Genomic DNA, 12,792 nt, shown 5'->3' on the forward strand with positions numbered 1-12,792 from the left:
AACCTTCCGCAAGAAGCCAGAGGTAGACAGAGCCCATAGGTTTCTACAGCCAATGCTCAAGGCCGAAAACACCCACAAGCCATCATCACAAAACTGCACCCGAACCAAGACCAGAAACAAAACCAACAATGAGAAAGACACACACTGTCCTGCAAATAGGAAGGACACTCTATCCGTGCGTACTGGGACCTTTAGGGCAGGCTTGGTCAAGCACAGGGCAGAATTTAACACAGCCAAGGCGGCTCTTTACAAAATCACTGTGTGGTTCAGGATTTTCTGCAGCACAAACTTTCCAGGATGGGGAGTATTACTTCACTCCACCTGCAGAAACAGACAGATTTGTGCAGATGGGGCTGAGAAGGTAACTAACCCCACAGTGAACCAGACCTCCATTCTCTTCGGTTAGAAAACAATGAGAGAAGGAGTGACTATTCAGGGAGAGCTGACTTACCTCGTATTTGATCTGACTGCGAGTCTCAGAAAGGAGGGGGTGAAATGCAGAGTGCGGTCAAGAGGGGAGAGAGGTGAATAGAAATGCAACAATTGGGAGAAAATGGAGAGCAGGTTGGGGGGGGGGGGGCGTGAGCCAGCACCCTTGTGGGTGAGCTAGCAGAGGGAAGTACATTACCAGAAGGATGTGGATGCCTTGGAGAGGGTGCAGAGGAGGTTCACCAGGATGTTGCCTGGTATGGAGGGTGCTAGCTATGAAGAAAGGTTGAGTAGATTAGGATTGTTTTCGTTGGAAAGACGGAGGTTGAGGGGGGACCTGATTGAGGTCTACAAAATTATGAGAGGTATGGGCAGGGTGGATAGCAACAAGCTTTTTCCAAGAGTGGGGGTGTCAGTTACAAGGGGGCACGATTTCAAGGTGAGAGGGGGAAAGTTTAAGGGAGATGTGCGTGGAAAGTTTTTTACGCATGCTAAATTGGCCATGCTAAATTGCCCGTAGTGTAAGGTTAATGGGGGGATTGTTGGGTTACGGGTATACGGGTTACGTGGGTTTAAGTAGGGTGATCATTGCTCGGCACAACATCGAGGGCCGAAGGGCCTGTTCTGTGCTGTACTGTTCTATGTTCTATGTTCTATATCCAGTGTGCCCAAACCTTGCAGCCTACATCTCCAACCTACACATCCTAAGTCATGTCTAATGGCATCATAATTGCCCTTCTTCCAGCTATAACTCTTGCCCTGCGGGGTATACTTATCCCTTTTCATCACTAATGTAAAGGTCACCGAATTGTGGTCACTGTCTCCAAAGTGCTCACCTACCCCCAGATCTAACACCTGGCCTGGTTCATTACCCAAAACCAAATCCAATGTGGCCTCGCCTCTTGTTGGCCTGTCAATATATTGTGTCAGGAAACCCTCCTGCACACATTGTGCAAAGAACGACCAATCTAATGTACTCGAACTATATCTTTTCCAGTCAATATTTGGAAAGTTAAATCTCCCATAATTACTACCTTGTTACTTTCGCTCTTTTCCAGAATCATCTTCGCCATCCTTTCCTCTACATCCCCAGAACTATTAGGTGGCCTATAGAAAACTCCCAACTTGGTGACCTCTCCTTTCCTGTTTCTAACCTCAGCCCATACTACCTCGGAAGAAGAGTCCCCATCTAGCATCCTTTCCGCCACCGTAATACTGTCCTTGACTAGCAGCACCACACCTCCCCCTCTTTTGCCCCTTTCTCTGAGCTTACTAAAACACCTAATCCCCGGAACCTGCAACAACCATTCCTGTCCCTGCTCTATCCATGTCTCTGAAATGGCCACAACATCGAAGTCCCAGGTACCAACCCATGCTGCCAGTTCCCCTACCTTATTTCGTATACTCCTGGCATTGAAGTAGACACACTTCAAACCACCTACCTGAACACTGGCACCCTCCTGCGAAGTCACATCTGTGCTCCTGACCTCTATACTCTCAATCTCCCGTACCCCAAAACTACAATCCAGGTTCCCATGCCCCTGCTGAATTAGTTTAAACCCCCCCCAAAGAGCACTAACAAATCTCCCCCCCCCCAGGATATTGGTGCCCCTCAGGTTCAGATGTAGACCATCCTGTCTATAGAGGTCCCACCTTCCCCAGAAAGAGCCACAGTTATCCAGAAATCTGAATTCCTCCCGCCTGCTCCATCCCTGTAGCCACGTATTTAATTGCTCTCTCTCCCCATTCCTCGTCTCACTATCACGTGGCATGGGCAACAACCCAGAGATAACAACTCTGTTTGTTCTCGCTCTGAGCTTCCATCCTAGCTCCCTAAAGGCCTGCCTGACATCCTTATCCCCTTTCCTACCTATGTCGTTAGTGCCAATGTGGACTCCGACTTGGGGCTGCTCCCCCTCCCCTTAAGGACCCGGAAAACATGATCCAAGACATCATGTACCCTTGCACCTGGGAGGCAACATACCAAACGTGAGTCTCTCTCGCTCCCACAAAATCTCCTATCTGTGCCCCTGACTATTGAGTCCCCAATTACTAATGTTCTACTCCTTTCCCCCCTTCCCTTCTGAGCAACAGGGACAGACTCCAAGCCAGAGGCCCGTACCCCATGGCTTACCCCTGGTATGTCGTCCCCCCACAAGTATCCAAAACGGTATACTTGTTACTAAGGGGAACGACCACAGGGGATCCCTGTACTGACTGCTTACCCCCAGCCCCTCTCACCGTCTTCCATCTATCTTTATTCTTTGGCGTAACTACTTTCCTGAAGCTTCTATCTATGACCCCCTCTGCGACCCGAATGATCCGAAGTTCATCCAGCTCAAGTTCCAGGTCCCGAACACGGTTTTTGAGGAGCTGGAGTTGGGTGCACTTCCCACAGATGAAATCAGCAGGGACACTGATGGCGTCCCTCACCTCAAACATTCTGCAGGAGGAGCATTGTACTGCCTTCCCTGACATCACCTCTAGATTTAAAAAAAACAAGAAAAAGAAAAAGAAAGGAAGAGCTTACATGGTATTCCCTCAAACCCTGCTCCCGTTGAAAGATAAGCAAATTTAAAGGCACTCACTCACCTTCACGACAGGTCCCTGCTCCCGCTTCCCAAAGACCGTGGTTTTTGTTTTGGTTAGAGGAGGAGATAGGGTGGGAAACACTGAAGAAGTGTTTCGGGTTTAACTGTCACTTGACAACAGCCCCTCCACAAACCACCTTCAAATTAGGCTAACCGCACTGCACGTATGCAAATTTCCCCAGAACAGCTGATCAGTAGCTCTGCTTTGCTGCCCTCTGCTGGATGCTTGCCTTCACTCAAACTCCTCGGGTCTCCTTCGCAGGTACACCTTCAAATTAGGCTGACCGCACTGCACGTATGCAAATTTCCCCAGAACAGCTGATCAGTAGCTCTGCTCTGCTGCCCTCAGGCAGTTGGAGATCTGCGTGCCAGAGGTTTTCCCAGACTACCAGACAGGCTTTGTCAAGTACAAGCAGTGAACATCAAACATCAGGCGCCTACTGAACGTGATAATCACCCCATCCGGGCAGAGAACATCAGAAGGGGCAGCACGGTAGCATGGTGGTTAGCATAAATGCTTCACAGCTCCAGGGTCCCAGGTTCGATTCCCGGCTGGGTCACTGTCTGTGTGGAGTCTGCACGTCCTCCCCGTGTGTGCGTGGGTTTCCTCCGGGTGCTCCGGTTTCCTTCCACAGTCCAAAGATGTGCGGGTTAGGTGGATTGGCCATGCTAAATTGCCCGTAGTGTCCTAAAAAGTAAGGTTAAGGGGGTGGGGTTGTTGGGTTATGGGTATAGGGTGGATACGTGAGTTTGAGTAATTTGATCATTGCTTGGCACAACATCGAGGGCCGAAGGGCCTGTTCTGTGCTGTACTGTTCTATGTTCTATGTTCTAAGTGATCATCTGTCTCCTGCGGCTGGGACCCTTGTCCCTCTTGTTTTCTTGGCTGCTTTTGCACCTACTTTGCGCCCTCTCCCCCACTCTTCTTTTCCTCTTTGTCCCGTGGTTCATTGTTCCCACTCTGCCCTCAATGTTTCCCCACCCCGCTTACTCTACTAGCTGCTGGCTGCAAACAGATTTAAGAACAATTGATGAACGGCTTCTGCATCCTATGGAAGCTACTTCCATAGAAATTGCACCAGGTCAGACAGCCAGTCTGCCTTTTGTATGCTTCTGCTGATCACCAGCAGGATTCTCCGTCGGGAGATGAGGAAGGCAAAAGGTAGGGCGTCGGACACTAGCTGATCTGAAACTCTGAAGACTGCCACTTTTGGCATAATTCCACCCTCACCCCACAACCATTGACATCGCCTCCAAAAATGTCTTCCAGTATCCGACAAGCCTGTGGCAAGCCCAGAGGATATGGGTCTGGTTGGCCGGGGCTCCGTGGCACCGTTCACATTTGCCCTCTAACTCTGGTAACAACCCACACTTCCGGGTTCTGGTTAGGTGCGCTCTGTGCACCATCCTTAGATGTGTTAGACTCTGCTCTGTCCATGGCCACAGTTTGCCCTGTGTAAGTGCTTTGATCAGAGTCCTCCCATTTCTTCCTTGTCTCGTTCAAGGGGCAGAGTACCTCCTGCAACACACAGGTCCACACAGCTTCGATAGCTCGCCTGCGTCCAGCAGATCTTCCATTAACGAGTGTCCTGGTATCTGGGCCTTTGTTTCCTTACAGAGGAAGCTTATGTACTAACACCTCATACAATTGCAGCGTAACCTCCCTCGTCTTAAACTCCATCCCTCTAGCAATGAACGACAAAATTCCATTTGCTTTCTTAATCACCTGTTGCACCTGTAAACCAACTTTCTGTGACTCATGCACTAGCACACCCAGGCCTCTCTGAACAGCAGCATGCTTTCATATTTTATTGTTTAAATAATAATCCTGTTTGCTGTTATTCCTACCAAAATGGATAACCTCACATTTGTCAACATTGTGTTCCATCTGCTAGACCCTAGCCCATTCACTTAACCTATCCAAATCCCTCTGCAGACTTCCAGTATCCTCTGCACTTTTTGCTTCACCACTTATCTTAGTGTCATCTGCAAATTTGGACACAAATTTGGTCCCCAACTCCAAATCATCTGTGTAAATTCTGAACAATTGTAGGCCCAACACGGATCCCTGAGGAACACCACTAGCTACTGATTGCCAACCAGAGAAACACCCATTAATCACCACTCTTTGTTTTCTATTAATTAACCAATCCTCTATCCATGCTACTACTTTACCCTTAATGCCATGCATCTTTATCTGATGCAGCAACCTTTTGTGTGGCACCTTGTCAAAGGTTTTCTGGAAATCCAGATATACCACATCCATTGGCTCCCCGTTATCTACTAAACTGGTAATGTCCTCAAAAAATTCCACTAAATTAGTTAGGCACGACCTGCCCTTTATGAACCCATGCTGTGTCTGCCCAATGGGACAATTTCCATCCAGATGCATCGCTATTTCTTCCTTGATGATAGATTCCAGCATCTTCCCTACTACTGAAGTTAAGCTCACTGGCCTATAATTACCTCTGCCTACCTCCTTTTTTAAACAGTGGTGTCACGTTTGCTAATTTCCAATCCACCGGGACCACCCCAGAGTCTAGTGAATTTTGGTAAATTATCACTAGAGCATTTGCAATTTCCCAGTGCAATCAAATCAAGGTATTTGATTTTACCTTCTCACCCTTCACCATATTGTGAGTGCTCCTTCCGAGAGAATCCCTAACTATGATATCATGAATTAATCCTGTCTCATTACACAGGACAAGATCTGGGACTGCTTGTACCCTCATAGGTTCCATTATATACTGTTCTAGGAAACTATCATGGATACATTCTATAAACTCCTCCTCAAGGCTGCCTTGACCGACCTGGTTAAACCAATCGACATGTAGATTAAAATCTGCCATATAACTGCTGTACCATTTCTACATGCATCAGTTATTTCTTTGTTTGTTGCCTGCCCCACCATAACATTACTATTTGGTGGGCTATAGACTGCTCCTATGAGTGATTTTTTTCGCCTTACTGTTCCTGATTTCCACCCAAATGGATTCAACCTTATCCTCCATAGCACCAATGTCATCCCTTACTATTGCCTAGTTGTCATCCTTAAATAACAGAGCTACACCACCTCCCTTACCATCCACTCTGTCCTTCCGAATAGTTTGATACCCTCGGATATTTAACTCCCAGTCGTGACCATCCTTTAACCATGTTTCAGTAACGGCCACTAAATCATAGTCATTTACAATGATTTGCGCCATCAACTCATTTACTTTATTACGAATACTAGGAGCATTCAGGTAAAGTACACTTATGTTGTTTTTTTTTAACCTCTGTTTTGAATCTTAACATCTCCAGTTTTATTCCTTTTAGTATTACTGGGCCTGTTCACTGAGCTCCCCTCAGTCACTGTACCTTGTACTGTCGCTCTTTTTGATTTTTAACTTTGGGTTCTCTGCCTTACACTTTCCCCCTTACTTCCTTTTGCTTCTGCCCCTGTTTTACGACCTTCCAACTTCCTGCATAGGTTCCCATCCCCCTGCCACATTAGTTTAAACCCTCCCCAACAATTCTAGCAAACCCCCCCCCCCCCCCCCCCCCCCCCTCCGCCAAGACATTGGTTCCAGTCCTGCCCAGGTACAGACCATCTGGTTTGTACTGGTCCCACGTCCCCCAGAACCGGTTCCAATGCCCAAAGACTTTGAATCCCTCCCTCTTCCACCATCTCTCGAGCCACACATTCATCCTATCTATCCTGACATTCCTATTCTGACTGGCTCTTGGCACTGGTAGCAATCCTGAGATTATTACCTTTGAGGTCCTACTTTTTAGTTTAACTCCTAACTCCCTGAATTCAGCTTGTAGGACCTCATCCCGTTTATTACCTATATCGTTGGTGACTATGTGCACCACAACAGCTGGCTGTTCACCCTCCCCCCCCCCCCCCAGAATGCCCTGCAGCCGCTCCGAGGCATCCTTGCCCCTTGCACCAGGGAGGCAACATTCCATCCTTGAGTCTTGATTGCGTCCGCAGAACCGCCTACTATTCCCCATACGATTGAGTCTCCTATCACTATAGCCCTGCCATTTTTCTTCCTGCCCTGCTGCGCAGCAGAGCCAGCCATGGTGCAATGAACCTTAATGCTGCTGCCTTCCCCTGGTGAGCCATCACCCTCAACAGTATCAAAAGCAGTATACCTGTTTTGCAGGGTGATGACTGCAGGGGATATCTGCACTGCCTTCCTACTCTTGCTCTGTCCTTTGGTTACCCATTTTCTACCTCTTCCATATTAGAGTAAGTTTGAAAGTTTATGGTCACTGCATCCACCGTTTACACAATGCTTTAATTCCTCAGCACCATTCATACAATCCAGATCGGGTAGATATTCATACAATCCAGATCCAGAGCGAGAACAAACAGAGTTGTTATCTCTGGGTTGTTGCCCGTGCCACGTGATAGTGAGACAAGGAATAGGGAGAGAGAGCAATTAAACACGTGGCTACAGGGATGGTGCAGGCGGGAGGGATTCAGATTTCTGGATAACTGGGGCTCTTTCTGGGGAAGGTGGGACCTCTATAGACAGGATGGTCTACATCTGAACCTAAGGGGCACCAATATCCTGGGGGGGAGATTTGTTAGTACTCTTTGGGGGGGTTTAAACTAATTCAGCAGGGGCATGGGAACCTGGATTGTAGTTTGGGGTGCGAGAGATTGAGAGTAGAGAGGTCAGGAGCACAGATTTGACTTCGCAGGAGGGTGCCAGTGTTCAGGTCAGTGGTTTGAAGTGTGTCTATTTCAATGCCAGGAGTATACGAAATAAGGTAGGGGAATTGGCAGCATGGGTTGGTACCTGGGACTTCGATGTTGTGGCCATTTCAGAGACATGGATAGAGCAGGGACAGGAATGGTTGTTGCAGGTTCCGGGGTTTAGGTGTTTTAGTAAAGTCAGAGAAGGGGGCAAAAGAGGGGGAGGTGTGGCGCTGCTAGTCAAGGACAGTATTACGGTGGCAGAAAGGATGCAAGATGGGGACTCTTCTTCCGAGGTAGTATGGGCTGAGGTTAGAAACAGGAAAGGAGAGGTCACCCTGCTGGGAGTTTTCTATAGGCCACCTAATAGTTCTAGAGATGTAGAGGAAAGGATGGCGAAGATGATTCTGGAAAAGAGCGAAAGTAACAGGGTAGTTGTTATGGGAGACTTTAACTTTCCTAATATTGACTGGAAAAGATATAGTTCGAGTACATTGGATGGGTCGTTCTTTGTACAATGTGTGCAGGAGGGTTTTCTGACACAATATGTTGACAGGCCAACAAGAGGTGAGGCCACTTTGGATTTGGTTTTGGGTAATGAACCAGGCCAGGTGTTAGATCTGGAGGTAGGTGAACACTTTGGAGACAGTGACCACAATTCGTGACCTTTACATTAGTGATGGAAAGGGATAAGTATACCCCGCAGGGCAAGAGTTATAGCTGGGGGAAGGGCAATTATGATGCCATTAGACATGAATTAGGATGTGTAGGTTGGAGAAGTAGGCTGCAAGGGTTGGGCACACTGGATATGTGGAGCTTGTTCAAGGAACAGCTATTGCGTGTTCTTGATCAGTACGTACCAGTCAGACAGGGAGGAAAGGGTAGAGCGAGGGAACCGTGGTTTACCAAAGAAGTGGAATCTCTTGTTAAGAGGAAAAAGGAGGCCTATGTGAAGATGAGGCGTGAAGTTTCAGTTGGGGCGCTTAATAGTTACAGGGAAGCGAGGAAGGATCTAAAGAGAGAGCTAAGACGAGCAAGGAGGGGACACGAGAAGTCTTTGGCAGGTAGGATCAAGGAAAACCCAAAAGCTTTCTATAGGTATGTCAGGAATAAAAGAATGACTAGGGTAAGAGTAGGGCCAGTCAAGGACAATGGTGGGAAGTTGTGTGTGGAGGCTGAGGAGATAAGCAAGATACTAAATGAATACTTTTTGTCAGTATTCACTCAGGAAAAAGATAATATTGTGGAGGAGAATGCTGAGACCCAGGCTATTAGAATAGATGGCATTGAGGTGCGTAGGGAAGAAGTGTTGGCAATTCTGGACAAGGTGAAAATAGATAAGTCCCCGGGGCCTGATGGGATTTATCCTAGGATTCTCTGGGAAGCCAGGGAAGAGATTGCTGAGCCTTTGGCTTTGATTTTAGGTCATCATTGGCTACAGGAATAGTGCCAGAGGACTGGAGGATAGCAAATGTGGTCCCTTTGTTCAAGAAGGGGAGTAGAGATAACCCCGGTAACTATAGGCCGGTGAGCCTAACGTCTGTGGTGGGTAAAGTCTTGGAGAAGATTATAAAAGATACGATTTATAATCATCTAGATAGGAGTAATATGATTAGGGATAGTCAGCATGGTTTTGTGAAGGGTAGGTCATGCCTCACAAACCTTATCGAGTTCTTTGAGAAGGTGACTGAACAGGTGGACGAGGGTAAAGCAGTTGATGTGGTGTATATGGATTTCAGTAAAGCGTTTGATAAGGTTCCCCACGGTCGGCTATTGCAGAAAATACGGAGGCTGGGGATTGAGGGTGATTTAGAGATGTGGATCAGAAATTGGCTAGTTGAAAGAAGACAGAGAGTGGTGGTTGATGGGAAATGTTCAGAATGGAGTTCAGTTACGAGTGGCGTACCACAAGGATCTGTTCTGGGGCCGTTGCTGTTTGTCATTTTTATAAATGACCTAGAGGAGGGCGCAGAAGGATGGGTAAGTAAATTTGCAGACAACACTAAAGTCGGTGGAGTTGTAGACAGTGCGGAAGGATGTTGCAGGTTACAGAGGGACATAGATAAGCTGCAAAGCTGGGCTGAGAGGTGGCAAATGGAGTTTAATGTGGAGAAGTGTGAGGTGATTCACTTTGGAAAGAATAACAGGAATGCGGAATATTTGGCTAATGGTAAAATTCTTGGTAGTGTGGATGAGCAGAGGGATCTCGGTGTCCATGTACATAGATCCCTGAAAGTTGCCACCCAGGTTGATAGGGTTGTGAAGAAGGCCTATGGTGTCATGGCCTTTATTGGTAGAGGGATTGAGTTCCGGAGCCATGAGGTCATGTTGCAGTTGTACAAAACTCTAGTACGGCCGCATTTGGAGTATTGCGTACAGTTCTGGTCGCCTCATTATAGGAAGGACGTGGATGCTTTGGAACGGGTACAGAGGAGATTTACCAGGATGTTGCCTGGTATGGAGGGAAAATCTTATGAGGAAAGGCTGATGGACTTGAGGTTGTTTTCGTTAGAGAGAGGAAGGTTAAGAGGTGACCTAATAGAGGCATACAAAATGATCAGAGGGTTAGATAGGGTGGACAGCGAGAGCCTTCTCCCGCGGATGGAGGTGGCTAGCACGAGGGGACATAGCCTTAAATTGAGGGGTAATAGATATAGGACAGAGGTCAGAGGTGGGTTTTTTACGCAAAGAGTGGTGAGGCCGTGGAATGCCCTACCTGCAACAGTAGTGAACTCGCCAACATTGAGGGCATTTAAAAGTTTATTGGATAAGCATATGGATGATAAGGGCATAGTGTAGGTTAGATGGCCTTTCGTTTTTTTTCCATGTCGGTGCAACATTGAGGGCCGAAGGGCCTGTACTGCGCTGTATCGTTCTATATTGTATTTCACTGCGGTATTAAAAACCTATAAGATTGAAACGGGTTATCTGATCATTTCTGTTCAATGACTTTAATTTAAGATCAGTCTCCATGGAGTTTAATTATGTCACTGGAGGGTTTCCCTCTTCTCTTAATAAGGGATTCATTTCAATCTGGTTTTCGTTGGTGTCAGCAGGCGAATCAGCTCTGATATTAACGACCAAGAGCCCCAGAAACAGCTTCTGAATCAAAGGGTAATAGATTGGAACGTTGCAACAATGGATACGAATCTGAGAACGGTAGACTGGAATGTTACAACAAAGGATAAGAATCTGAGAACAACAGGTTGGAATGATACAGCAATGGTTTGGAATCTGAAAGCATTGGATCAGAACTTTAAAGCAATGGATCAGAATCTGAGAAGAATAGATTGGAACATCACAACAATGAATAGAGGTGTATTCTGGGCTCTTTATATTCTTTCCAAAGATTACCTTTGGACTTTAGCCGATTTGATTACATATGTACTTCGCGTAATTCAAGCAGGGTACTATCCAATCCTGGGTATTTTTGGTGTCCCTGGTAAGTTTTACTCTGCACCTATTCTCTCTTTATGTTGCTGTTTTTGTCAGTTAATTGTTGAGAACACAGAAGCCATTGTCTTCAATTCCACCCACAACATCCATTCACCATCCATTTTCTCCACTTCGCTCCCTGGCTGAACAAAACTGCTTGTACCATAGGGGATCATTTGTGAACGTGAGCTTACTTCTGAACTCATACTGACAACATCAGTTCTGCTGTTTAGCACCGAGACCATAGTATCACCCATCACCAGTTCGACTTTAGCACATCTGTTGCACAAATGCTCCTCTGCCGCTCTATGAAATCCAAACTTAGTAATTGCAATTCAAATATAACAGCACTTCCAGTTAGACAGAGATTCCATAGATTTAGCTGGTTTAGCACACTGGGCTAAATCACTGGCTTTTAAAGCAAACCAAGGCAGGCCAGCAGCACGGTTCAATTCCCGTACCAGCCTCCCCGAACAGGCGCCAGAATGTGGTGACTAGGGGCTTTTCACAGTAACTTAATTGAAGCATGCTCATGACAATAAGCGATTTTCATTTCATTTCATTCTCTGTTTTCCGCTTGCAATCGAACACAATACGTTTCCCGAGAATATTTCACGAACCAGCACCAGCTCTGAGGAGAAGTTTAATAAACTAGGATTGTTTTCCCTGGAAAGACAGAGGCTGATGGTGGACTGATAGAAATCAGAAAAATTATGAGGGGCACAGACATGATTGATGGTCAGAGGCCTTCTTCCAAGCGTGGAATTGTCAATTACAAGGGGGCACAGGTTAAAGGTGAGAAGGCGAAGGTTTCAGGGAGATGTGAAGGATCCGTTTTTTACGTCGAGTGTGGTTTGTCCCTGGAATGCACTGTCAGAAGATATGGTGGTAGCTGTTACATTAGCAAAATTTAAGAAGCATCTGGATGTTTACGTGAATATGGAGGAAATAGAGGGATACGGACCGAGTAAAAGTCTTTTGTTAGTTAGGACATCATGAACGGCACAGGCTTGAAGGACCGAAGGGTCTGTTTCTGTGCTGTTCTTTTTCTTTGTTCTCTTTGTTTTTTGTTCTGGAGAAGACCGTGAGGCGAAACACATTCAACACAAGAGCTAATAATTGCCCGCAGAACAGGGTTCTTAATGCGAAACTCTTAATGGACAATGCTCCATCAAACAGCATCAATATCAGTCGGTGCTTAATAAACGTGTCAGAATTCTCCTCCAGTGTTTCCTCAGTAACGTATGCATGGAACGGAGGTTCAATGGCGATGTTATATGCACATTTATTGGACAATTGATAGAAAAACAAAACACCTCCGGTCGCGAATTCTTCCAGACCCAGACTCAAGCCAGCACTTAATTGGAAGTTGCAAAATCAGGTCTCGGCTTTTTCTGAAGACACAGTATTCTTCCCCCAATCTGGAGCTTTCCCCATTTCTCTGCAGTTTATTTTACTATAGATGCGATTACGGGGCAGCAAGGTGGCGCAGTGAGTTCGCCTTGCTGCCTCACGGCGAAGAGGACCCAGGCTCTGGGTCACTGTCCGTGTGGAGTTTACACATTCTCCCCGTGTTTGCGTTGGTTTCGTCCCCACAACCAAAAGATGTGCAGGGTAGGTGGATTTGCCGCGCTAAATTGCCCC

Source organism: Scyliorhinus canicula, chromosome 21, assembly GCF_902713615.1.
Source record: "Scyliorhinus canicula chromosome 21, sScyCan1.1, whole genome shotgun sequence".
Classification (NCBI taxonomy): domain Eukaryota; kingdom Metazoa; phylum Chordata; class Chondrichthyes; order Carcharhiniformes; family Scyliorhinidae; genus Scyliorhinus; species Scyliorhinus canicula.